At 44.0% G+C, this 26,421-nt stretch overlaps 1 long non-coding RNA gene across 1 annotated transcript; it reads right to left on the bottom strand.

Moving 5' to 3' along the window:
* Positions 1–6,344: 6,344 nt before the first annotated feature.
* On the bottom strand, positions 6,345–23,782 carry LOC120991538. Its single transcript, XR_005776713.1, has 3 exons — positions 23,771–23,782; positions 9,304–9,310; positions 6,345–6,479 (listed from the first exon to the last, which is right to left on the bottom strand). It is a non-coding gene; the product is annotated as an uncharacterized LOC120991538 (long non-coding RNA).
* Positions 23,783–26,421: the final 2,639 nt, after the last annotated feature.

A 26,421-nucleotide genomic window follows, 5' to 3' on the forward strand; every position in this document is an offset into this window, starting at 1 on the left:
AGACCCAAAAGTCCTTGTAAGGACTATTGTGTGTGACAGCAGCAATATATTTTTGTAGCGCAACCTGCGCTCAATTTCTCATTGTTAGGGAGAGCTGTGCATAAGAAGGGATAGACAGTGTAGGGAGTGTAATAGGAAGATTTTTATACAAAAACTTTTTCAGAGACCCAAAAGTCCTTTTAAGGACTATTGTGTGTGACAGCAGTAATATATATTTTTAACGCTTCCTGCGCTAAATACCGTGCAATAGTCCGCTGTGGACAGTTAAATTATCCGCGCCACATCTCTTGTTTAAAGTATGCGCATCCCTAAAATATCAGTGACATCCAGTGGTTTTTCAGTAGACGGTGTCAACTGCGGACTGTTAAATTATCCGTGCCGCATCTTCTGTCTAAAGTGTGCGCATCTCTAAAATATCAGTGACATCCAGTGCACTTTTTCCGTAGATGGTGTCCGCTGTGAACTGTTAAATTATCCGCGCCACATCTCCTGTTTCAAGTGTGTGCATTCCTAAAATATCAGTGACATCCAGTGCAGTTTTTCTGCAGACACTGCGAACTGTCATTACCTGTGGTACCTGACCTGTATAACGTTTCCTCATCATAAATACTGTTGTAAATTTTTTTGCACATACACTTCCAAATCATACGCTACTGTACGGCCGTGACATACTTTCAAGAATATATCACATACTCTTGAAAGAAGGCGAGCAGTAGGGGACGGGGAAGTGGCTGTGATGCTAATGGTGCACACAGAGGCCGTGGCCCTGGGTGCCGAGAAACTGTGCCTGCTGCCAGAGCACAAGAAAAATAATCATCCAAGATATCTAGCTCAATGTACCAGTTTGCAGGGCGGCGCAGGACACGACTCTTGAAGTCAGCCCAGTGCGAGCAGGTGGTCGGTTGGATTGCAGCAGATAATGCTTCCAGTCGGTTAAGCACTTCCCTGTCTTCCACCACATCCTGTCTCAGTAGCCAGGAGTCCGGTGCACACAAACCTTACCCTGATCCTCCTTCCTCCTGCCATTAACAGTGTGGCCAAACAAGTGATCCCACACTCGGATATTCCGAGGAGCTCTTTTCAGCGCCATTACTTGATTTGACCCTCTCGCCAAGAACGCTTGAAGAGGGACATGAGATCTTGTGCCCTGATTCCCAGCCTCTTGAGCATTCACAGTCACAAGAACATGACGGTGGTGAATGGCAATTAGAGTTTAATGAGGTGGATGATGATGAGACACAGTTGCTAATGAGTCAACCGCAATTACTGTCTCAAGAGATTGATCAAGAGGATGAGAAACAGTTGGCAAGCACTGAGGTTGTGGTTAGGTCAACAAATCAGGAGGATGATCAGAGTTAGGAAGTGGAATAGGAGGTGGTGGACGATGAGGTCACTGACCCAACCTGGGAAGGTGGCAAGCCGAGCGAGGAGAGCAGTACAGAAGGGAAGGGATCTGCAGCACCGCAACAGGCTGGAAGAGGCAGTGGGGTGGCAAAAGGGAAAAGGCGGGCCACACCAAATAGGCCTGCAACTGTCCCACAGAGCACCCCCTTGCGGAAATCTCCCTTGCCAAGGGGTAGATGTTCCGCAGTCTGGCGCTTTTTGAAGAAAGTGCGAACGACAAAAGAATAGTAGTTTGCAACCTGTGCTATACGAAAATGAGCCGGGGCATGAACACTAGCAACCTCACCACCACCAGCATGATCCACCACATGGCATCCAAGTACCGTAATAAGTGGGACAAACGCCTGGGTCCACAATCTGTGTCTGCGGGTCACAACACTGCCTCCTCTTCCCCTATGTTACGTGCTGGCCAATCCCCTCTCAAGGGCGCAGGCCCGGATGCCTCCTGCTCTGCACCTGGACCTTCGCAACCGCCATCAGCGACCACATCCACTTCCGTGTCCCAGTGCAGCATCCAAATGTCCTTACCCCAGGCCTAAATGCAAGCGGAAAAACACAGCCACCCACCCACAGGCCATAGCACTAAATGAACTGCTTTCCAAATTACTGGCCCTGGAAATGTTGCCATTTAGGCTAGTGGACACTGAGGCCTTCCGCAGCCTGATGTTGGCGGCCGTCCCGGCTTCATTTTTGTGGTTCAGCGGTTTCTCCAAACCTACCCCAATTTGCCTGATCTACTGGTGTAGGTGCACCGCGTGTGTGCACATTTCCGCAATTCAACGCTGCAAAAGCGCTTGAAATTGCCAGCTCACCAGAGATTTCAGTTGTTTGCTGAAATCTCCCTTGCCAAGGGGTAGATGTTCTGCAGTCTAGCGCTTTTTTGAAGAAAGTGCAAACGACAAAAGAATAGTAGTTTGCCACCTGTGCCATACAAAATTGAGCCGGGGCGTGAACACTAGCAACCTCACCACCACTAGCATAATCCGCCACATGGCATACAAGCACCATAATAAGTGGGATGAAAGCCTGGGTCCACAATCTATGTCTGCGGGTCACACCGCTGCCTCCTCTTCCCCTATGTTACATGTTGGCCAATCCCCTGTCGAAGGCGCAGGCCCGGATGCCTCCCGCCCTGCACCTAGACCTTTGCAAGCACCATCAGCAACCACATCCACTTCCGTGTCCCAGCGCAGCATCCAAATGTCCTTACCTAAGGCCTTTGAACGCAAGCGAAAATACCCAGCCACTCATCCACAGGCCATATCACTAAATGCGCTGCTTTCCAAATTACTGGCCCTGGAAATGTTGCAATTTAGACCTGTGGAGAGTGAGGCCTTTCGCAGCCTGATGTCGGTGGCCATCCCACGTTACGCAGTCCCCAGTCGCCACTATTTTTTAAGGTGTGCCGTGCCCGCCTTACACCAAAATGTGTCCCGTAACATCACACATGCCCTGACCAACGCAGTTACTGGGAAGGTCCTCTTAACCATTGACACATGGGCAAGTGCATTCGGCCAGGGATGCTACATTTCCCTGACGGCACACTGGGTGAATGTTGTAGAGGCTGGGAGCGAGTCGTACCCTGCTACCGACGCCAAGGATTGTGGGCTCTACATCAATCAGGGTTTACGCCAGCACCTACGTTAGTGGCTCCAACTCCCACTTCTCCTCCTCAGTCTCCACATTGGAATTATCCACGTGCAGCACCAGTCAGTCATCAGTCGGTAGCTGGAAGAAGTGTAGCACTGCAGTGGAGAAGCGGCAACAGGCCGTGCTGAAGCTGATATGCTTAGGGGACAAACAGCACACCACCGCAGAGCTGTGGAAGGGGATAAGAGACCAGACTGAGCTGTGGCTCTCGACACTCAACCTAGAACCAGGCATGGTTGTGTCTGGTAATGGCCGTAACTTGGTGGCGGCTTAGACACAGCCCATGCCTTGCCCATGTCTATAACCTTGTGGTTCAGCGGTTTATAAAAACCTACCCCAATTTGCCTGAGCTTCTGGTGAAGGTGCGCCATGTGTGTGCACATTTCCGTAGGTTGCTAACAGCTCACCGGCTGTTGTGCAACTTGAGTATGCGCTTGAACTCTACTTTCCTCATGTTGGCCAGGCTTTGTGAGCAACAGAGGGCAGTAGTGGAATACCAGCTGCAAAATAGTCGTCGCCTTTCCAGTCAGCTTCCGCTATTCACAAGCGAGGAGTGGTGTCACGGATGGTGTTGCAGGAAACAATAAGTAACAGATAAAGATCCGACTGACTTGATCCCAAACTAAGGAACATAAGGGTGAGCCCTGTCTAAGCCCTAGCGCTCTCCCTGACTGCTAAGCCCATGCAAAGATCTCTATGATAGAGTGCCTCGACTGTATGACACCTGAACACCCTATAATAGTGAGGGGACACGACCACCGGCTCCCTACACTTAATACGGAGGGAGTCAGGGTCACCTAGGATCAAGCCAACAGGAAAACACAAATAAATGAACAGACTTATCTGTAGAGGCAGCAGTTGCAACATCTAGCATGAGGACAATCCAGGAAGTTGTATAAACCGCAAAGTGATGCAGTATGGGAGGGGATTTAAAGGGATGCAATCAGTGCAACTAGATGACAGCTGAGAGAGGGAAACGAGATGACAAAACGAAAGCAAAACAAAAGAACCTCAAGCAAGAGGTACTAAAGAACGTCTGTCAGAGCTTCTCAGATATCTGGCGGTGACAAGTGGGCATGGATGTCTGACCTCTGTGAGGTTTTAAGAAACTTTGAGGAATCAACACAGATGGTGAGCGGCGATAATGCTATTATCAGCGTAACCATGCCAATTCTGTGTCTACTCAAACGCTCGCTGCTCACAATTAAGGATGACGCTTTGCATGTTGAAGAGGTGGAAATGGGGGAAGACATTACACTGGGTGATAGCCAGACCACTCTCAGTTCGTCTTCTTAGAGCAAATTGGACGATGAAGAGGAGGAGCAGGAGATGGTTGCCTCCGCAACAGAGAGTAGTACCCATGGAAGTTAAATTCCATCTGTTCAGTGTGGGTGGGCAGAAGAGGAGGAAGAGGATGAGGAGATTGAGAGTGATCCTCCTGATAACGACAGCAAAGTCTTGCCTGTTGGTACTCTGGCACACATGGCTGACTTTATGTTAAGCTACCTTTCCTGTGACCCGCGCGTTATACGCATTTTAGACAACACAGATTACTGGTTGTTCACCCTTCTCGACCCCCGCTACAAAGAGAACTTCTCATCTCTCATTCCTCTGGTGGAGAGGATGAGCAAAATGGTCTAATGCCAGAAGATCCTTGAAAAATTGCTCTAAAAATTTCCATCTGACAACGCTGGTGGCAGAGTCCGTAGTTCCTTGGCCAACCGAGGAGGGGAGACAAGGGGAACACACAGCAGTTTCAACAGAGGCAGGGCAACATTCTCCAAAGCCTGGGACAGTTTCCTGACACCCGCCAGAACCCTCACTCTGTCACAAGGAGAGAAAAATGTTGGAAGATGTTGAAGGAGTACATAGCAGACCGTGTCAGCGTCCTCAATGATCCCTCAGTGCCTTACAACTACTGGGTGTCCAAGCAGGACACGTGGCACGAACTGGCGATCTACGCTTTGGAGGTGCTGGCCTGCCCTGCCGCCAGCGTTTTGTCTGAGCAGGTATTTAGTGCTGCTGGTGTCATTATAACAGATAAGTATATCTGCCTGTCAACTGATAATGCTGACAGGTAGTGATGGACGAACATCAAATGTTCGCGAACTGCAGGTTCACTGCGGGCCCCATTGATTTTAATCGCAGGCGAACCTGAAAAACCTTCAGGTCATATTTGCAGCCACCAAATACTTAGAAGTGCACAAATAGTCCTGCAACATGGACAGTGACATACTAGAGGGGGATCAATGACAAAAATTCCAACAAAAAATATGTATTTTAATCAGGGGACATTTTAATTTAAATTCTCTGAAATGTGCCCTGTTGGAGCCTAGAAAAATTCTATTTTAGGCCACAGGAGTACGGCCTTTAAAAATTAGGCATTTACCTGACATAAAAGAAATTGTGATTATGTGGCTCGAGGTACATCATGTGGTCACTGAATAACAATTTTACTGTAGCCCATTTTTTTTTCACTTTTTTTGAGCGGCAACTGGTATATCAATATATAAAGATGTGATGGCACACTCACATGTGGTATAAACATGGAATGATGAATATCTTGGTTATGATAAAATTATGTTTATTAATGAGAAAAAGAAAGAATAAAAAACAAAAAATGGTTATGTAAGGTATGCTATATAGTAGAACTACAGGTAACAGCACTCTGCTAGTCAATTGCACAAAGATATAAGCAAACACTGAAAAAATAAATGCTCGGTGTCCATACTTACTGCAAATGCAGCTAGAAGCTCTTTGCGCATATAATTGATCAAAAATATTTCGGGCCCATCTACCAGACGACAAGGTGGCTTCTAATCATATGGGGCTTACTCTAACATGCCTCTCCTGGGCTTACAGCCTACAATCTGGGCAAAGTAGCACCCAGCTGTATCCTACACATGCCTCTCTCAGGCTGTGAGCCTGCAATATGGGCAAAGAAGAATACAGCTGTACAATCTATCTAATTAAAAGCACATGGTAAATGGGCTGGTGGTGCACGGTTTAAACTCACCACCAGGGGGCGCCACCCCGTCCCAGTGGCAGTGACAATAGGGAAGAAAAACAAACAAACCAGCACCTCCATAATAAGTAAATATGAGAACGCAGGTGCACGCTACCTTGGTTGAAACACAATTGGATTAGTAGAACTACAGGTAACAGCACACTGCTAGCCAATTGCACAATTGCACAAAGATATAAGCAAACACTGAAAAAATAAATGCTTGGTGTTTCAGCCAAGGTAGCGTGCACCTGCATGTATTCTTTCAGTGTTTGTTTATATCTTTGTGCAATTAACTAGTGTGCTGTTACCTGTAGTTCTACTAATCCAATTGTGTTTCAGCCAAGGTAGCGTGCACCTGCGTTCTCATATTTACTTATTATGGAGGTACTGGTTCGTTTGTTTTTCTTCCCCAGGTATGCTGTATAGTCACAATTGGCAGATATTCTTGAAATTTTAGGATGCTATGTGCAAGCTGAGTACATATGAGAGTCAATTCAAGCTGAATATACAAAGTGCTAAGTGCAAGCACCAGATAATCTTGGACTTATAGGATGCTATATGCAAGCTGAGTACATATGAGAGTCAAATAAGGCTGAATATACAAAGTGCTAGGTGCAAACTCAGTATATCGAAGTGTAATATGCAAGCTCAGTGATGTAAGTGCAATATGTAAGCTCGGTACATGAAAGTGCAATATGCAGGCTCGGTACACAAAAGTGCTATGTGCAAGCTGAGTACATTGTGAAAAGGTAGGATGTACTGAAATGATCAGTTCAGGTATTTCAATGTGGTATTGTTAAATACACTGCTCAAAAAAATAAAGGGAACACAAAAATAACACATCCTAGATCTGAATTAATTAAATATTCTTCTGAAATACTTTGTTCTTTACATAGTTGAATGTGCTGACAACAAAATCACACAAAAATAAAAAAATTGAAATCAAATTTTTTAACCCATGGAGGTCTGGATTTGGAGTCACACTCAAAATGAAAGTGGAAAAACACACTACAGGCTGATCCAACTTTGATGTAATGTCCTTAAAACAGGTCAAAATGAGGCTCAGTAATGTGTGTGGCCTCCACGTGCCTGTATGACCTCCCTACAACGCCTGTGCATGCTCCTGATGAGGTGGCGGACGGTCTCCTGAGGGATCTCCTCCCAGACCTGGACTAAAGCATCTGCCAACTCCTGGACAGTCTGTGGTGCAACGTGACGTTGGTGGATAGAGCGAGACATGATGTCCCAGATGTGCTCAATTGGATTCAGGTCTGGGGAACGGGCGGGCCAGTCCATAGCATCAATGCCTTCGTCTTCCAGGAACTGCTGACACACTCCAGCCACATGAGGTCTAGCATTGTCTTGCATTAGGAGGAACCCAGGGCCAACCGCACCAGCATATGGTCTCACAAGGGGTCTGAGGATCTCATCTTGGTACCTAATGGCAGTCAGGCTACCTCTGGCGAGCACATGGAGGGCTGTGCGGCCCTCCAAAGAAATGCCACCCCACACCATTACTGACCCAATGCCAAACCGGTCATGCTGGAGGATGTTGCAGGCAGCAGAACGTTCTCCACGGCGTCTCCAGACTCTGTCACGTCTGTCACATGTACTCAGTGTGAACCAGCTTTCATCTGTGAAGAGCACAGGGCGCCAGTGGCGAATTTGCCAATCTTGGTGTTCTCTGGCAAATGCCAAACGTCCTGCACGGTGTTGGGCTGTAAGCACAACCCCCACCTGTGGATGTCGGGCCCTCATATCACCCTCATGGAGTCTGTTTCTGACCGTTTGAGCAGACACATGCACATTTGTGGCCTGCTGGAGGTCATTTTGCAGGGCTCTGGCAGTGCTCCTCCTGTTCCTCCTTGCACAAAGGCGGAGGTAGCGGTCCTGCTGCTGGGTTGTTGCCCTCCTACGGCCTCCTCCACGTCTCCTGATGTACTGGCCTGTCTCCTGGTAGCGCCTCCATGCTCTGGACACTACGCTGACAGACACAGCAAACCTTCTTGCCACAGCTCGCCTTGATGTGCCATCCTGGATAAGCTGCACTACCTGAGCCACTTGTGTGGGTTGTAGACTCCGTCTCATGCTACCACTAGAGTGAAAGCACCGCCAGCATTCAAAAGTGACCAAAACATCAGCCAGGAAGCATAGGAACTGAGAAATGGTCTGTGGTCACCACCTGCAGAACCACTCCTTTATTGGGGGTGTCTTGCTAATTGCCTATAATTTCCACCTGTTGTCTATCCCATTTGCACAACAGCATGTGAAATTGATTGTCACTCAGTGTTGCTTCCTAAGTGGACAGTTTGATTTCACAGAAGTGTGATTGACTTGGAGTTACATTGTGTTGTTTAAGTGTTCCCTTAACACTGTGTGGTTTAAGTGTTCCCCCTGTTTTTTGAGCAGTGTATATAGAAGTGCTATGTGCAGACTGAATACATAAAGTGCTATGTGCCAGCTGGGTACATCGAAATAAGTTATATAGGTAGGTTGAGTATACAAGAGTTGATACTTCAGGTATAGGGTTTCACAAGGGTTAATACTTCAGGTGAAAAAAAATCTTGATTTAGGTACACCACAATTTAAAATTCAGCAGCAAGTTGAGTGGATAGGAGAATGTTAATATACAGTATTTAAGATGTAACCACTGTAATAAGCAATGTGTGCTTATAATAAGCAATGAATGTTTGTAGTAGGCAATGAATGCCTATTATATCTGCACCAGGAATTTTGTCATATGTTGCTGTAGTTGAAATTCACACTTTGCATAGGGGTATACAGTTCATCAAAGTCTGTTTAGTATGCTGTGAACAAAGTTCTCATGCCGATATTCTCATATTGGGTTAATGGTTAACCGTTAAATATTTAGCTGTTAAAATTTCAGCCTGTATATAAGTGAAAGAGAAGCTGTGTACATTACCGCTCCACGCCACTCTTTTTTCTGCTTTGTTCTGCAAGAACTGGTATATCACACTAGTAGAAATGTTGTTTGTCTCTATCTGTTGTTGAGGTAACGCAGCAAAACCGGAAACCAATGCTGCACTACCTAACTGCACTATATAGAAAGTATATAATTGGTATATCACATCCCTGCTTCAATAAATTATATCACACCAGTAGAAATTATGTGTTCCAATGGCGTTTGTCACTCTGTGTAGCTGAGCTAATACAGCTAAACAGCAAACAAATGCTGCACTACCTAAATGCACTGTATAGAAAGTATATTATTGGTATATAACACCCCTGCTTCAATAAATTTTTGGGAGGGGCAACTGGTAAATCACACCAGTAGAAATTATTTGTTCCAATAGTGTTTGTCACTCTGTGTAGATGTGGTACTGCAGCAAAACCGCAAATAAATGCTGCACACTCCCCAAATGCACTATGCAGAAAGTATATTATTGGTATATAACACCCCTGCCTCAATCAGTATTTTTGGGGGGCAACTGGTAAATCACACCAGTAGAAATTATTTGTTCCAACAGCGTTTGTCCCTCTATCTAGCTGCAGTATCACAGCAGAACCGTACACAACTACTGCACAATAGAAAGCATATTATAAGTATATTGCACCTCCTCAGTAAGTCACAACTATCGATAGCAAGCCTATTCCAGTCCTTAAAAGGACTTTTGTGGCCCTATTAGCTAGCGTTTGGTGTCCCTAACTGTCTGTCCCTGCTCCACACAGCAACCTCGCCCTACACTGGTAAAAGACTGAATGTAAAATGGCGGCCAGATTAGGTTTATTTATAAGTTAGGGAGTTTTTCCATGTGCTGAAACGTCTCAATTGGCTGTCCTGTACAACCTGATGGATGTGTCATGGGTCAAAGTTCTTCACAATGTAAAAGAATATGGCGCTGGCGGGCATCGCCATATGTTCGCCCGTTCGGCAAATCGGGAACGAGCAAAGTTCGTCGCGAAACGACCACCAGGCTAACCACAAGGCCATCTCTACTGACAGGTTGACTCTTATAAAAATGAACAAGGCCTGGATTGACCATGACTTCTCGAATACACTTTATTCCCATATACCCCTTCCACCACAAACAAGGGTATATGGTTGAATCTTCCTTTTCTCATCCTCCTCCTCCTATTCCATATATCAACATGCTTATTCATCACATAAAATGGCCTTGCATATATGCCCTTCAAATATAATGTTTTATAAGATCAGTTCAACTGCAGGCCCTCTTATATAATGTTTTACAGGGTCAGCTCTCCTGCAGGGCCTCGCATATGTTTTACAGGGTCAGCTCACCAGCAGGCCCTCGCATAAAATGTTTTACAGGGTCAGCTCACCTGCAGGCCCTTGCATAAAATGTTTTACAGGGTCAGCTCACCTGCAGGCCCTCTCATATAATGTTTTAGAGGGTCAGCTCACTAGCAGACCCTCACCTACAATCTTTTAGAGGGTCAGCTCACCTGCAGGCCCTCGCATATAATGTTTTAGAGGGTCAGCTCACCAGCAGGCCCTCGCATATAATGTTTTACAGGGTCAGCTCATCTTCAGGCCCTCGCATATAATGTTTTACAGGGTCAGCTCACCTGCAGGCCCTCGCATATAATGTTTTAGAGCGTCAGCTCACCAGCAGGCCCTCACCTACAATCTTTTAGAGGGTCAGCTCACCTGCAGGCCCTCGCATGTAATGTTTTACAGGGTCAGCTCACCAGCAGGCCCTCATCTACAATCTTATAGAGGGTCAGCTCACCTGAAGGCCCTCGCATATAATGTCCAGGGGGCGTGTTACATGTGCTGCCAAGTAAGGTTTAAATACCCACCAAAATAACCTCCCATCTTTATTAGTAGCCCACATATGGATCACCTGTACAGACGCTACAGGGTGAGCCCGCTCCCTGGTATATTCAGACCACAGGATGCGGCACATCGTTTACATCACTTCCGGGGCCGGAAGTACCAACCCCGCCATTTTGGATAAGGGCTGCAGGCGCAACATAGAGCGGGGCTAGGAATATCTGTTCCACCATTTAAGATGGGCCAAAGAGGGGTTAATCAGAAGTAGGGACATCTTGGAATGGGCCAATCAGAGTATCATATAAGAGAGTACCTTTGATGCACAAATACTAACATTTCAGTTGTTAATACAGAAGATCACTGTGATCAGATCAATCATAATTTAGATAATCATATAAATAATAATGTGCAAAAATACAAAAGGTGCAGACGTCAATACAGGTATAGGGAAGTGCCAAAAAGTGCAAAAGTGCAGTAGTGCCATGCAAGAAAAAACACTATTGTGTAAACGGAAAGTGATCACAAAAGTGGATAATATATACAGCTAAATGCATAATATATACAAGGAAAACATTATTAATAATGCATAAGTGATGAATAAAAATTACATATAATATATCAATGTTTTTGGGTCATAAAAGTGCTGGTGTAAATGACCAAAAAAAATAAAAAATTAACTAATAATCAATAGTTCATCCTAAAACAGTAATTACATATCAGGAATACAAACATGTATAGCATCCAAAGGTCGCCTCTATTTCAATGATACAATAAAAAAAAAAATAGAAAATAATGAATAATAAATAATAGATAAATTAAAGAATCCATACACTAGAGTACCACATAATAGCTTCAATCCCTGCCTATTTTCTTGTATTTTTCTATTGTTGCTATTACACCCAATTTTTCTTCTTTTTCTTTTTAGTATATTCCATTCATTCCGACGTCGCTTCCCGACACCCCTCCGATTTCAACAACGATCCATACATGTCAGAACACTCTAGGGAGAAGGTAAGTATATAGTTATTAAAGTATAATATGTACATAATTAAAGGGTACTCCAACCAAGCTGGGAAAGCACACTATTATAGGGAATAGTCTGATACCATCTAAAAACACAAGAGAAGACTCTTAAAATAAAAGACATACAACAAAGTAAAATATAAATTAAAACAACTTGTGAGAGCAATCCAGACCAGAGAGATCCCCTACAGAAAGGGTACATAGCTATTTACTTCCTTTAGGCCCTTAGGTATCATGGTATCCAGGAGGTAGATCCACCTGGTTTCCCAGAATCCTTTTCCAATCACCTCACCTAGGGTAGATAAACACCCTATCGATGCCTCTAAATCTGAACCCAGAGCCATCTGAGTTGTGTACTTCCCGAAAATGTTTGGGGATAGGTAGTAAGGACTCAATATATTCGGCTTCTTTGGCCGCTCCTATGGCCAATATATGTTCTCTCACCCGGCATTTGAAGGGTTGGGAAGTCATGCCGACATATCCTTTTGCATGAGCATATAGCCCAATACATTACCCCAGTTGTTGTACAGGTAATCGTGGGGGTTATGTCATATTTACGGGTGCCAGACATGTTTCAAAATGGCTAGGCCATTAGTGTTGATCGCGAATATTCGAATTGCAAATTTTTATCGTGAATATCGGCACTTCGAGAATTCGGGAATATTTAGAATATAGTGATATATATTCGCAATTTCGAATATTCAATATTTTTTTTAAATCAGTACACATGATTTCTCCCTGCTTCTAGCTTGTGCGCCAATGAGAAGGCTGCAATATCTTTGACTTTAGGAGTAGTGCTGATTGCAAATTTTCATAATGCGAATTTTTATCACAAATTTTTCAATTGCCGATTTTCGCAATCAAGAAAAAAATGACTGGAGATAACAAATTCTCGAATTTGCGAATATATGGCGAATATTTGCCCAAATACTCGTGAAATATCACGAATTTGAATATTGCCCCTGCCGCTCATCACTATAGGCCATCCGTATGTCTAATGGAAGTGTACAGAGATTCCACATCACACGTTCGTATTATCATCTCCGGATCCAATTGCATCCCTTCCATTTTTCTAACTACATCGGTGGTGGTGGTGTCTTTAAGATATGATGGGAGAGTCTCCACTAGGGGATGTAAAAAGGAATCAATATATTTACATAACGGATCACAGATCCTATTGATCCCTGACACTATTGGGTGTCCGGGGGGGCAATTTGCGTTTTTATGCACCTTGGGTAGTAGGTAGAGAGTGGGGATGGAGGGATCCTCTCTCATCAAAAAGGTAGCTTGTTTTGAAGTGATACAACCTTTTTCACACCCCCTCTGTAGAATGAAGTAAAGTAAATTTGGTGAGTGGATTGAATCTAAGTTTTTTTGTAACACTCCTATGTTTTTAATTGTCTAAAGCCCTTTTTCTCGTACATCGTGCCAGGCCAAATTACGATGTTGCCGCCTTTATCAGCTGGCCTAATAACGACATCTTTCCAACCACTCAATTCTTTTAGGGCCCTCCTTTCCTCGCCACTACAGTTATCATATTGTCTTGTTACAGGAATTTTTTCAAACGCCTTACTCACCAATCTGACGAATAGATCTATATCCGGAAACAAAGAGAAGGGACAAAAATTCTTTGATTTAGAGATCAATGACGTAGGAAATTCACCACCTCCTGATTCCTGTTCATCCAAAAGTGCCACCAAATCCCGCAACGCCTCTTGTTTCATCACCGTGCCAAAATTGGAATCCATTTTTTAATGGTAAATCCATTTATGGCTAGAAATGGATCAAAGTTAGCAGTGGGTCAAAATGTAAGTCCCCCACTCAAAATACTAATCTGGGCCTCTGTCAACACATGGTTTGAAAGTTTAATTACCTGTCGATTCTGGTGTCCATCCTCTTGGGTCCCCTGTCGTTTTCTCCGGACCTGTCTGGATGTCTCCTCAAACTTGCGTTTAGTATACCTCCTAGCATTTCTTGTTGGTCCATATATGGCACCGCTAGATTCGCCTTCAGTAGATACGGTCGAGGATACTGAGGTTGATCTGGAACGTAGTTCCTGTTTTTGCGTCTTCCATTTATATATTCTATTTTGTGTGGCATCCATTTTATCTCTCTGAAATTTCTTACTCTTGACCAACTTGATCTGTTTTTCAAAGGAGGTGAACTGGACTTCCATATCCTTTTTCCATGTTTCCATTTCACTTGCGTATAGTCGCATCACAATTTCTATTACATTAATTTCCCCTTCCAAGGTAGTCCACATTCTTGTGTTGAGCTCCACAATTTTTTGCATTAGACCTCTTGAGCACCCGTTGCAGATTGTTTCCCATTTTTTGCAGAATTCCTTAACCTCACGACCATATGTATGGAAGGTCTGTATTCTCAGTCCACGAGGTATTAGATTCATGGCTAGATATTTCTCCAAGGTGGCTCGAATCCACCAGATTCTTGTTCTTTTGTGCAATAGGTGTTTAAGTTGTCCCTTCATCTCTCTGGCCTGGATCGCCCCCAGCTGCCACATCGGATCCAAACATGGCATAAACCTGGGATAGCCACGCTACATCTCTTGTACGGTAGTCCATAATATTGAAACTCGTAGTGAGTTACTTCTGTAAAAATACAGGCAAAAAAACACAATTACTAATAGTACACCAAACCATTAAAGTAACACAATCAGTGTGTGGCCCCAATCAAATACAACACCACACCACTACTAAATATTAAACAACGTCTTTATTTCAAATATATATATTAAAATTGCAATACGTAATATAATGAATTAATAAAAATGGATACCAATGTGGCAGGAGGCGGCGGAACAGCAGCAATTCGGTCACATGATCAGACAAAAAGGAGATAAAAAGAATTCATGTACATGAAAATACGCAATACATTCAAGGAGTAGGTGTTTTGCAGTATTGTGCTTTTTTGAGGAAAGTGTAGATGACAAAAGAGTGGTAGTTTTCAACCTGTGCTGTACCAAAATGAGCCGGGGCGTGAACACTAGCAACCTCACTACCACCAGCATGATCCGCCACATGGCATTTAATCACCCTAACAAGTGGGCCGAACGCCTGAGTCCACAATCTGGATCTGTGGGTCACACCACTGCCTCCTCTTTCCCTGTGTTACGCACTGCTGTCCAATCCCCTGTCGAAGGCGCAGGTCCAGATGCCCTCCTCCTGCACCTGGACCTTGCCATGAACCATCAGCAACAACATCCACTTCACTGTCCCAGCGCAGCGTCCAAATGTCCATAACACAGTCATTTGAACGCAAGTGCAAATACCCACCCACCCACCCACCCACAGGCAATATCACTAAATGTGCAACTTTCGAAATTACTGGCTCTTGAAATGTTGCCATTTAGGCTTGTGGACACTGAGGCCTTCCGAAGCCTATTGTCGGCAGCCATCCCTTGGTATGCAGTCCCCAGCCACCACTATTTTTCCCCGTGTGCCGTGCCTGCCTTACACCAGCTTGTGTCCAGAACATCACCCGTGCCCTGACCAACGCAGTTACTGGGAAGATACACTTAACCATGGACACATGGACAAGTGCTAGAGGCCAGGGATGCTACATTTCCCTGACCGCACACTGGGTGAATGTTGTGGAGGTCGGGAGTGAGTCGTACCCTGGGATGGCGAGTCCTACATCCATCGGGGTCTCCACCAGCAGCTATATTACTGGCTCCAACTCCCAACTTCTCATCCCCTGCCACCTCTAGCTCCACTTCTACCTCCAGCAGCAGTCAGCCATCAGTTGCTAGTGGGAAGCAGTGCAGCACTGCTGTGGGTAAGCGTCTGAAGGAGAAAATGAAAAATATATAGTATAATGCCGCCTGATTATACCAGACACTACATTCCCAAATCTTATGCGTGTGTACACATTCCTAAGGTGGGGTGTAGACTCACTTGGGTGAGAAGAGGAAGATGAAGCAAGCACGCATTATCCATATATGGAGATGTCCAATGGGGTTGTAGAGAGAGTTTAACCTATCCAATGAGGATAGGACAAGTATGTAAAGTTTAGGATGGTTTTGTGTATAAGATGAGTGTGGGCCTCTCCCCCTTTGAGCATTTTCCTTTGTGCGATTGAAGCTGTTAATGCTCCCGGCTAGTCGCAATAAACCTTATTCTTCCTGAAGAATGCATTTTCTGAGTGGTTTTCCACAAAATTTCTTGGTGACCCCGACGTGATAACAGATACTCGAACCCTACGTGCTGGCAGAGTGACCATCAGGAAAATCTCAGCAGTGGAGGCCTGCCCAAATTACAGGTAAGTAGACACCTTGCTTTGCTAAAGTCTGTCCGCACAGTTTTTTCCAGTGGCCACCATAGACCAGTAAGTAGGGGGGTTAGTTCGGGAGAAGACACATTCTGAGGGAGAGTAACGTTTATTAATAGAGTAAAGGGTAACAGTCAGGTTCGCGTCACTGCTGTCCAAATCTAAAATTGGATTAGATATATTTTTCATTAATTAATCAATTAATGATTAATTGATTGAATAATGTATTGGTCCAATTTCAATTGGATTTGGTTCTAAATCCCTAAAGAAAGATGACACGGGTAACAGATAGGGAGATCCACTATTGTCCAGGCCCTGGTTCTAAATCCCGTGTAAGAGAAAGAGATACCCTATTGGTTACGGACCAAAACCTCGGTTTCGGACCAAAGTAGGAAGAGGTCAGTTACGGTTAGAGGCACCGCTTATTGGTTACATAAACCAGTGCAAAAGACCTGTATGAGAGAAAGTGATACCCTATTGGTTACGGACCAAAACCTCGGTTTCAGACCAAAGTAGGAAGAGGTCAGTTACAGTTAGCAGCACGGCTCTTTGGTTACATAAACCAGTACAAAAGACCTGTATGAGAGAAAGAGATACCCTATTGGTTACGGACCAAAACTTGGATTCGAGCCAAATTAGGAAGGAGTCGGTTACGGTTAGCGGCACAATTGATTGGTTACTTAAACCGATGCAAAAGACCCAGAAAGCGCGCAAATAATCCCTTGGGTGATGTATTCTTTTGTAAATGTCATTGTGATTATGTTGTGATACTTGTGTTAGCTGTCTGTACTAACCATTTGTTGCATACGCTGAGTGATTGAAACTCCACATTTTGGTGAGCAGACACACCTTTGGTGTGGTGTTTTGGACTTTACTGTGAGCACTGTGGAGGAGTAGAATTTGCGACTGTGTTGTTCCCTCAGCTTGCATTAAGGTAAGGGGACACTTGCTGTGTAGTGAGTGGTGTCAGTAGACTTTACCCTGAGCAAGGCAAGTGAGGTGACATAAACTAACTTTGTACTAACTGGTGCCGTATTACTAGGATTGGTACCTAGCAAAGCATTGCACATTGCTCTGCTGGAGCGTTTGTGACCTTGAATTTCTTCTCCATTAGGGACATCGATTACTAATATATTTTGCGATTTGAGATTGTGATAAGACCATGACATCTCCATTAACAGTCATGTGTCAGGAATATAATTTAGAAATATGTCGCACACGAGTGACGAGGAATCACTTAGAGGTGCTCCCACTGACAGATATCACCCAATCTGACAGGAAATAAAATGTATAGAAATAAAATATAGTGGGGCACTCTCTGTAGTAATGCAACCAGTAGAATTTAATAATAATACATAAAAGAAATAGATAAAATCAGAGTGGTAGCTTATACAGTGTTATGATAGCAACAATAATAATACATATTGGTGATTGTAAATCTCATACATAGTCCATCAAAAGAATCCAAAGAAAGCTAGGTGGGGGGATGATCAACCAAACCTGCAGTAATATAAATGCTCACAATAAAAATCGTATCAAATTCGATAAATAATCGCCAAATGTCCTCTAAAATCCGAATCCCTATACCAGGCAGTCTCCAATCTTAAGCGCAATCAAGCGCTGACACTGAACAGAGCGGCGTCCCGCTCACTTGTCTACAACAGCGGCGTCCCGCTGTATCTCCCAAATAATGCGATCACTTATTTAGACAAACTGTAACAGTCTTACCGGGAGGACTTGCATGGATTCTTTTCGCCCTCGACACGGTATACCTGTAGTTGTAGGTTCCAGTCTCAAGGGCTACCAGTCGTCAGGAAATCTCGCGCCAACGCTGCTTGTACACGTGGCCCCGCACTGGATGAGAATTTCCTCTATATGGCAAGTGTTACATGCACGACTTGATGTTTCTTTGAATAATGGATTCCACTCCTCCTCAGGTGATCGATCTGTACTTTGTCATTGGAATCAAGACAAAGTACAGATCGATCACCTGAGGAGGAGTGGAATCCATTATTCAAAGGAACATCAAGTTGTGCATGTAACACTTGCCATATAGAGGAAATTTTCATCCAGTGTGGGGCCACGTGTACAAGCAGCGTTGGCGCAAGATTTCCTGATGACTGGTAGCCCTTGAGACCAGAACCTACAATTACAGGTATACCGTGTCGAGGGTGAAAAGAATCCACGCAAGTCCTCCCGGTAAGACTGTTACAGTTTGTCTAAATAAGCGATCGCATTATTTGGGAGACAAGTGAGCGGGACGCCGCTATGTTCAGTGTCAGCGCTTGATTGCACTTAAGATTGGAGACTGCCTGGTATAGGGATTCGGATTTTAGAGGACATTTGGTGATTATTTATCGAATTTGATATGATTTTTATTGTGAACATTTATATTACTGCAGGTTTGGTTGACCATCCTCCCACCTAGCTTTCTTTGGATTCTTTTGATGGACTATGTATGAGATTTACAATCACCAATATGTATTATTATTGTTGCTATCATAACACTGTATAAGCTACCACTCTGATTTTATCTATGTGTCAGGAATACCCTGAAGATAAAATGGAGTTAGAGAAGTGGTGTGGGAAGTGGCACAAAAGGACGTTATCGCTTTTGTAATACAATGTGTGCGTTAAGGAACAGCAGACCACAGCAGTGTAAGTAGAAAGGGGATTGTATGTGGATTATGAAGTGAGTGTGAGGTTAAGGTCGGCGTACACTCTACTATGGAGGTTTGATGAGTGTATAAAACCTTATAGTAGATTTCCCAGTTTACAATTATGAGTGAGAGTGTCTATGGAGTCAGTTAGGTTAAGCTAGAGGGGCTTCTGTGTAGTCTGGATACACCCCCCACCAATCCTTGGAGGATGGGGTATGGCCGGCATAGACAGAGGTAAGAAGGAAGCTGGGGAATGAGTTAAAAAGGTCTTGAAATGATGATAGGAAATATGCCAAATAAAAGTGGAGGTGGGGAGAGGTGCTGCTGGTTGTAGAATGGTTAACAGATGGAAAGTCTGTTCTCTAGCAGGGAGTCAAAATATGAGATGGATAAAGTAAGTGATATGGGTCAAGGTATGTGATAACCTCTGGTTAATCCGGTATAATGTGAGGTTTATGAATTTGATGTAATTATATTAAGATGTTTGTTCTCTTTCCTAGGAGATGAAGATGCTGTGACATTTACCATTGCTTTATTGTGTGAATGAAGGAGGCATGGAAAGTAGGGTGTGATGTGTGGTATAACTGAGAATGTCAAGAGTACTCTCCTAATAACTATACATCGTTATCGGATATTCTAAAAATAAAAACCTAAAATAAATTATAATAGAAAATTACTCTCCTAATAACTATACATCGTAATCGGATATTCTGAAAATAAAAACATAAAATAAATTATAATAGAAAATCCACGTGGTAAAAAAATGAGGCAATTGTTAAATGTAATATTGGGTGAATATGGTTCTTTAATTATGAAAATAACTGTTTGATGAGTTTTATTTTGCAGCTGTATTTAACGGACTTCAGGAACGCTTGGAGGCTTCTCGCTAATTACTTTTACTTTCTCCCAAATGTATGATTAGGTGAATGTTTTATTTGTAGTAATAATGAAGATCCTGACAGAATGTCTGGATAAAAAATTGGTTTGGAACTCCAATTAATTTATGTTGGAAGGTTTTATGTCAGAAGGGGCCCTTTGTCTGTTTTATGTTGGTATTGTGTTATATGTTGTATGTTATATATGTTATGTGTTGGGACATCTTATTAGGACCAGTGCACTGTTATACACCAAAGCAGAACTGACTTGGGAAACATGGTACATTTTACCAGACCTCAAGGGGTGTGGACAAGTGATGTAAAGGGGAAGAGGAAAGGTGGGATATTGTAATGAGTGGACTTCCATTACATCCTATCTACTGACACGTGAAGGTAGGAAGAACCTTCTTATTAACAACTGTAGAACAAGATGTTCAAACAATCAATTGTATCTAAACCAAACACAGAGATTTCTCCAACACAGTAAGAGTCCTTCTTTACATCTAATGATAGCACATGCAGTGACGAAACACTTCAACAAACTCACTGTAAGCTCATGTTTACTTTAAGTCTCTCTCCGGGTAGGAAACTTCCCTCCTCAGGAAAATTTTGAATTACTGATTTGATCACTTCAAAATTAGTGAAGCTTTGAAGGAGAAACCAACTGGAGACACACCAACCATTACGAATACATCTGTAACCAAGGGGAAACACAAGGAGAGTCTTCAGTCTCTGCATTGTGCTGCTTATTGGACTTCTGAGGTTTAAAGGACATTTAGGACAATACATTTATTAATCATCATATGGCTACTGTAAATATGATTAATTTGATTGTTTGATATGTACAAATTGTTCAAATGATTCCAATGTTATGTTTTCTATTCCTGTTACTGAGAAGTAGCTGATGAGACCATATTGCTGGAATTGTATACTGTACAATGTGAATAAGTGGGTCTTAGGCTTATTAGTGTTACTGATTTATAATGATGTCTATATAAAATATGTATTTTCAGGTTTAGCTGAATATAGATTAGGAATATTAGTAGGTTTCATAGAAGTATTGTGGTTGTGCAGGCCAGACTCTTTGGAACTTCACTTCCGATTACAGTTTGGTAAACGATACTGATCGGTGTAAAAAAGTATGGAGAGATTTTGTAACCTCATTAACATGAAGTGAAGATCCAGAAGAGAAAGGTCTCAAAGAGGGAATTTTATATATGTTATTCTAATAATGGGAATGGGCAAAGGTTGGGAACAAACACACGATGTAAGTTGGTCACATATGAGAGATATTTGAGTCAAGGTACTGCTATACTGATAGATGTATATTGGCAATGTGGTAGTCTGGCTTATACCAGACTCCCTGGAGAGTGGTCAGGTGTGTTCTCAATGGTTAAATTAATCCACCCCTTGTTGGTAATCCCTAAGCATGCATGGGTTTCAGGTGAGTGTGTGCGAACTACGAGTCCATACTGTAGATGATTTTAAAATATTTTCAAAAGCTGAAATGTTTTTTGCAAGTTGGTTAAGTCCTGGAGTAAAAGCAGCGGCAAATGCAAAAAACAGGTACGAGCTATTAAAGTTTATAAATATTACAGATGAGGCCTTGAATGCAATCAAGGAGGAGCTCAGAGGTCTGAGATTGACAGCGGTACAGAACCGATATGCTATCGACATGATTCTCGCTTCTCAAGGAGGAGTTTGTGCAGTTATTGGAGACTCTTGCTGTACTTTCATCCCAGCCAATGATGATGAGCAAAATGGGACTCTTGTTAGGGCCATCAAACACCTCCATTTCAAATTATTAATGAAGCTGGAGTTACAGGTGACTGGTTCTCAGGGTAGTCTTTGAATCTTCCATCTTGGTTCTTGCCATTACTGAAGACTGTCATGCTTGCATGTGCTCCAGTACTGTTATTGTGTCTTGTAGGCCTATTGTTGTTTTTGTGTTGTAAAAGACTGTTCTTGAAAGCCACCATGATGCTCACCTATGCACCTGTTGCTACAGAGGAAGTCAAGGATCCTGAGTGTGAAGTTTGCTCATTGGATGAGGAGAACATCATATATTGAATTGCAGAAAGCCAGAGGCATTGTGTGTGTAGTATAAATGTCAGTATCTGTGTGTGTGTGTGTGTGTGTGTGTGTTAGTAAAACCAACAACAGGGGGGAATGAAGGAGAAAATGAAAAATATATAGTATATTGCCGCCTGAAGTGATTATACCAGACACTACATTCCCAAATCTTATGCGTGTGTACACATTCCTAAGGTGGGGGGTAGACTCACTTGGGTGAAGGTCTATAGATTAGATGAAGCAAGCATTGGCAATGAATAACAGATGTTGGCCAAGAAGAAAATGAAGAAAGCACGCATTATCTATATATGGAGATGTCCAATGGGATTGTAGAGAGAGTTTAACCTATCCAATGAGGATAGGACAAGTATGTAAAGTTTAGGATGGTTATGTGTATAAGATGAGTGTGGACCTCTCCCCCTTTGAGCATTTTCCTTTGTGCAATTGAAGCTGCTAATGCTCCCGCCTAGCCACAATAAACCTTATTCTTCCTGAAGAATGTGTTTTCTGAGTGTTTTTTCACAACACGTCAACAGGCCGTGCTGAAGTTGATCTGTTTAGGGGACAAACAGCACACCGCCGCAGAGCTATGGCAGGGTATAAGGGACCAAACCGAGCTACACTCAACCTACAACCAGGCATGGTTGTGTCTGACAATGGCCGTAACTTGGTGGCGGCTTTGGAGCTCGGCAACCTGACACACATCCTATGCCTAGCCCACGTCTTAAACTTAGTTGTTCAGCGGTTTATCAAAACCTACCCCAATTTGCCAGAGCTACTAGTAAAGGCACGCCGCGTGTGTGCCAATTTCTGCAAGTCGTCCACAGCTTCAGCCAGTCTGTCAACGCTGCAGCAGCGCTTGCATCTTCCAGCTCACCGACTGTTGTGTGACGTGAGCACGCGCTGGAACTCTACGTTCTACATGTTGGCCAGGCTTTGTTAGCAGCAGAGTGCAGTTGTGGAATACCAGCTGCAACATGGTCTTTCAAGTCAACTGCCACTATTCACAAGCGAGGAGTGGACATTGATGTCAGACCTCTGAGGTTTTAAAAAACTTTGATGAATACACACAGCTGGTTAGTGGCAATAACGCTATTATCAGCGTAACCATCCCACTGCTGAGTCTACTCAAACGATCGCTGCTCACAATTAACGACAACGCTCTGAATGTGGCAGACGAGGAAATGGGAGAGGACATTACACAGGGTGATAGTCAGCCCACCTTCAGTTTGTCTTCTCATCGCGAATTGGACCAAGAAGAAGAGGAGGAGGAGCTGAAGACAGTTGCCTCTGCTACAGAGGGTAGTACCCATGGAACTTTAATTCCATCTGTTCAGTGTGGATGGGCAGAAGAAAAGGAGGAGGAGATGGAGAGTCATCCTGATGTCGACATCGACGTCTTGCCTGTTGGTATTCTGGCACTCATGGCTGACTTCATGTTAGGCTGCCTTTCCAGCGACCCTCGCATTATATGCATTTTAGATAACACGGATTACTGGGTGTTCACCCTTCTCGACCCCCACTACAAAGGGAACTTCTCAGCGCCCATTCCTGTGGTGGAGAGGACGATTAAAATGGTGCAATACCAGAAGGTACTTGTTGAGAAATTGCTCCAAAATTTTCCGTCTGACAACACTGGCGGCAGAGTCCGTACTTCCTTAGGCAACCGAGGAAGGGAGACAAGAGGAACACACAGCAGTTCAAACAAATGCAGGGCAACACTCTCCAAGGCATGGGACACTTTCATGACACCCCGCCAGCAACCTCACCCTGAAGCGCGGCCAAGGAGGGAAAAGTTTTGGAAGATGGTGAAGGAATATATAGCAGACCGTGTCAACGTCCTAAATGATCCCTCAGTGCCTTCCAACTACTGGGTGTCCAAGCTGGACACGTGGCACGAACTTGCGCTCTACGCCTTGGAGGTGCTGGCCTGCCCTGCCGCCAGCGATTTGTCTGAGCGTGTATTTAGTGCTGCTGGTGGCATTATAACAGATAAGCGTATCTGCTTTTCCACTGGCAATGCTGACAGGTTGACTCAGATAAAAATGAACAACGCCTGGATTGCCCCTGACTTCTCAACTCCACCAGAGGAAAGCTGCGCTGATGATGAACATAAAGGCAATTTCAATGTATCATTTATAATGTACTCATTCTACTGTGTATTCCATGCCAGATTGTATATATTCCCTCCACTGTAATATTTTTTTATAGGGTCAGCTCAACTGCAGGCCCTCAACTCAAATTTTTCTTATAGGGTCAGCTCAGCAGCAGACCCTCGCCTCTAATGTTTTAGAGGGTCAGCTCAGCAGCAGGCCCTCGCATATTATGTTTTACAGGGTCAGCTCACCAGCAGGCCCGCACCTAAAATATTTTACTTGGTCAGCTCACCTGAGGGGCACTCAACTCAAATCTTTTATAGGGTCAGCTTACCTGCAGGACCAAAATTAAAATCTTTTACAGTGTCAGCTTACCTGCAGGCCTGCAACACAATGTGAATGAGGCTCTCCTTTATGTGATATACAGGTTGTATCAGAGTGCCTCTTCCTTGTAATTTTTGGCAGCACTTGCACTTTAAATACAAGTAAATATACAGGAAAGAATGTTTTCAATCAATTTTTCCTATAAAAATCGTTTTTTTTTTTTTGCTTTGGTTGTGTGTAAAACCTTAATTAGATTGTGGGCCTGGTGATCACTTTAAGCCCTTTTAAGCTACATCAGCAGCAGCATGGTGATAAAAATGAGTGGCAAGTTGACATGGTGTGGAGATGGCAGCATGAGGAGGCCACATAGTGGCACAATGAGTCTGGATAAAATATTAAGGCCACAGATTGTTAAGAAAGATGCAGATGGAAACAATCTGTGGAGCTGTATCACGGTTGCCTGCAGATTAATTCAGACCAGGGCCATAGCTATAGGGGAAGCGGGAAATCTGCAGCTTTGGGGCCCTGACCCAGAAGGGGCCCATCCTGGAGGAGGAGGACTAAAGAATTTGGTCAGGGCCCCCTCAACAGTATTACACAATGAAATTATATACAGTGACAGTATAGACAGTGTATAAAACTGATGGAACAGCTGCTGGCCCTGGTCTGAGAGAGTGATTTTTACTAGCCACAGGAATGGGGGTGGCATGAAAGGAAGGGGTTGCTAAATTACAGTGGAATGGAGCTCCATTCAAAAATTTGCTGTGGGGCCTATTCAATTCTAGCTACACCACTGATGCAGCCCACAAAAGCAAGTTGGGTTTATCAATTACAAAACCTTAATTAAATTGTGGGACTGGTGATCAGTTTAAGGCCTTTTAAGCAGCATCAGCAGCAGCATGGTGATAAAAATGAGTGGCAAGGTAACATGGTGTGGAGATGGGAGCATGAGGAGGCCACATAGTGGCACAATGACTGGATAAAAGACTAAGGCCACAGATTGCTTAGAAAGATGCAGATGGAAACAATCTGTGGAGCTGTATCACGGTCACCTGCAGATTAATGCAGCCATCAAATTCAAGTTAGGCTTGTCGGTTCCACCTCAGCTCACTAGCAGGCCCGCACCTAAAATCATTTACTGGTTCAGCTCACCTGCAGGCCCGCAACTCGAATCTTTTACTGGGTCAACTCACATGGAGGCCCGCGACTTAAACCTTTTACAGGGTCAGCTCACATATAGGCCCTCGCATAGAACTTTTTAGAGGGTCAGCTCAGCTGCAGGCCATCGCATAAAATGTTTTGCAGGGTCAGCTCACCCACAGGCACTAGCATATAATATAACAGGGTCAGATCACCAGCAGGCCCTAACCTAAAGTCTTTTACAGGGTCAGCTCACCTGCAGGTCGCAACTCATGCTGCCTTGCTTTGAAGTAGTAGCCGTAGCCGTTTATCAGGCTCCCTCTCCGAAATCAAACAATGATTCCCCGTTACCGTTGGTCACCATGTTAGACGCATAAAAGAACATTGAAAGTTGATAGGGAAGATATCCAAATGGATCGTGTCAACAAAGCGGAAGCAGGGCCTCACCTGTATAGCCTTTCCTCATCCAAATTACCGCAGTGACATTTCCTGTAATCTTTTATTACTCATTCCAGTAACAAGGCAAATTAAGAGTCCTGTATTGTTATTTATCGTCACTACCTACCCGAGTCGGGAGTGCGTAATTGCTGCACGCCTGCTGCCTTCCTTGGATGTTTCTGCTTTAATAACTTGACCCACCCTCTCTGGGTAGTTCACAATTATGGAAAAAATAGTGGCAAGGCAACAACAGCCGATCAGATTTCAGCCATGGACCTCCCTTGGATGTGGTATCACTTTCTCAAGCTCCCTCTCCGGCATGGAACCCTGATTCCCCGTTGCCCATGATCACCATAGTAGGCGCAGAAAAGAACATCAAAAGTTGATAGGGAGGATATCCAAATAGATCGTGGACGAGATGGCGGCACGGTGGAAGGTGGAGGACAAATGGGAGGAGAGAGGAGAAGAAGAAAAGGGAGGACGGGGAGCGCCAGGAGTGTGGCTTTGTGGGTTCTGACGGCGTTGCTTCCACTGGGCTCTGTGATGGGAGGACAGGTGCCTTCTTAAGGCGGCCGTCCCTAGGTTAATGTTGGGCTTACCACGACTTATGCGTTGACAGCACAGTCTGCAGATGACAGCACTATTATCAGCAGATGACACATTCAAAAAAGTCCACACTGCAGAGCCA

Source organism: Bufo bufo, chromosome 2 (assembly GCF_905171765.1).
Source record: "Bufo bufo chromosome 2, aBufBuf1.1, whole genome shotgun sequence".
NCBI lineage: Eukaryota > Metazoa > Chordata > Amphibia > Anura > Bufonidae > Bufo > Bufo bufo.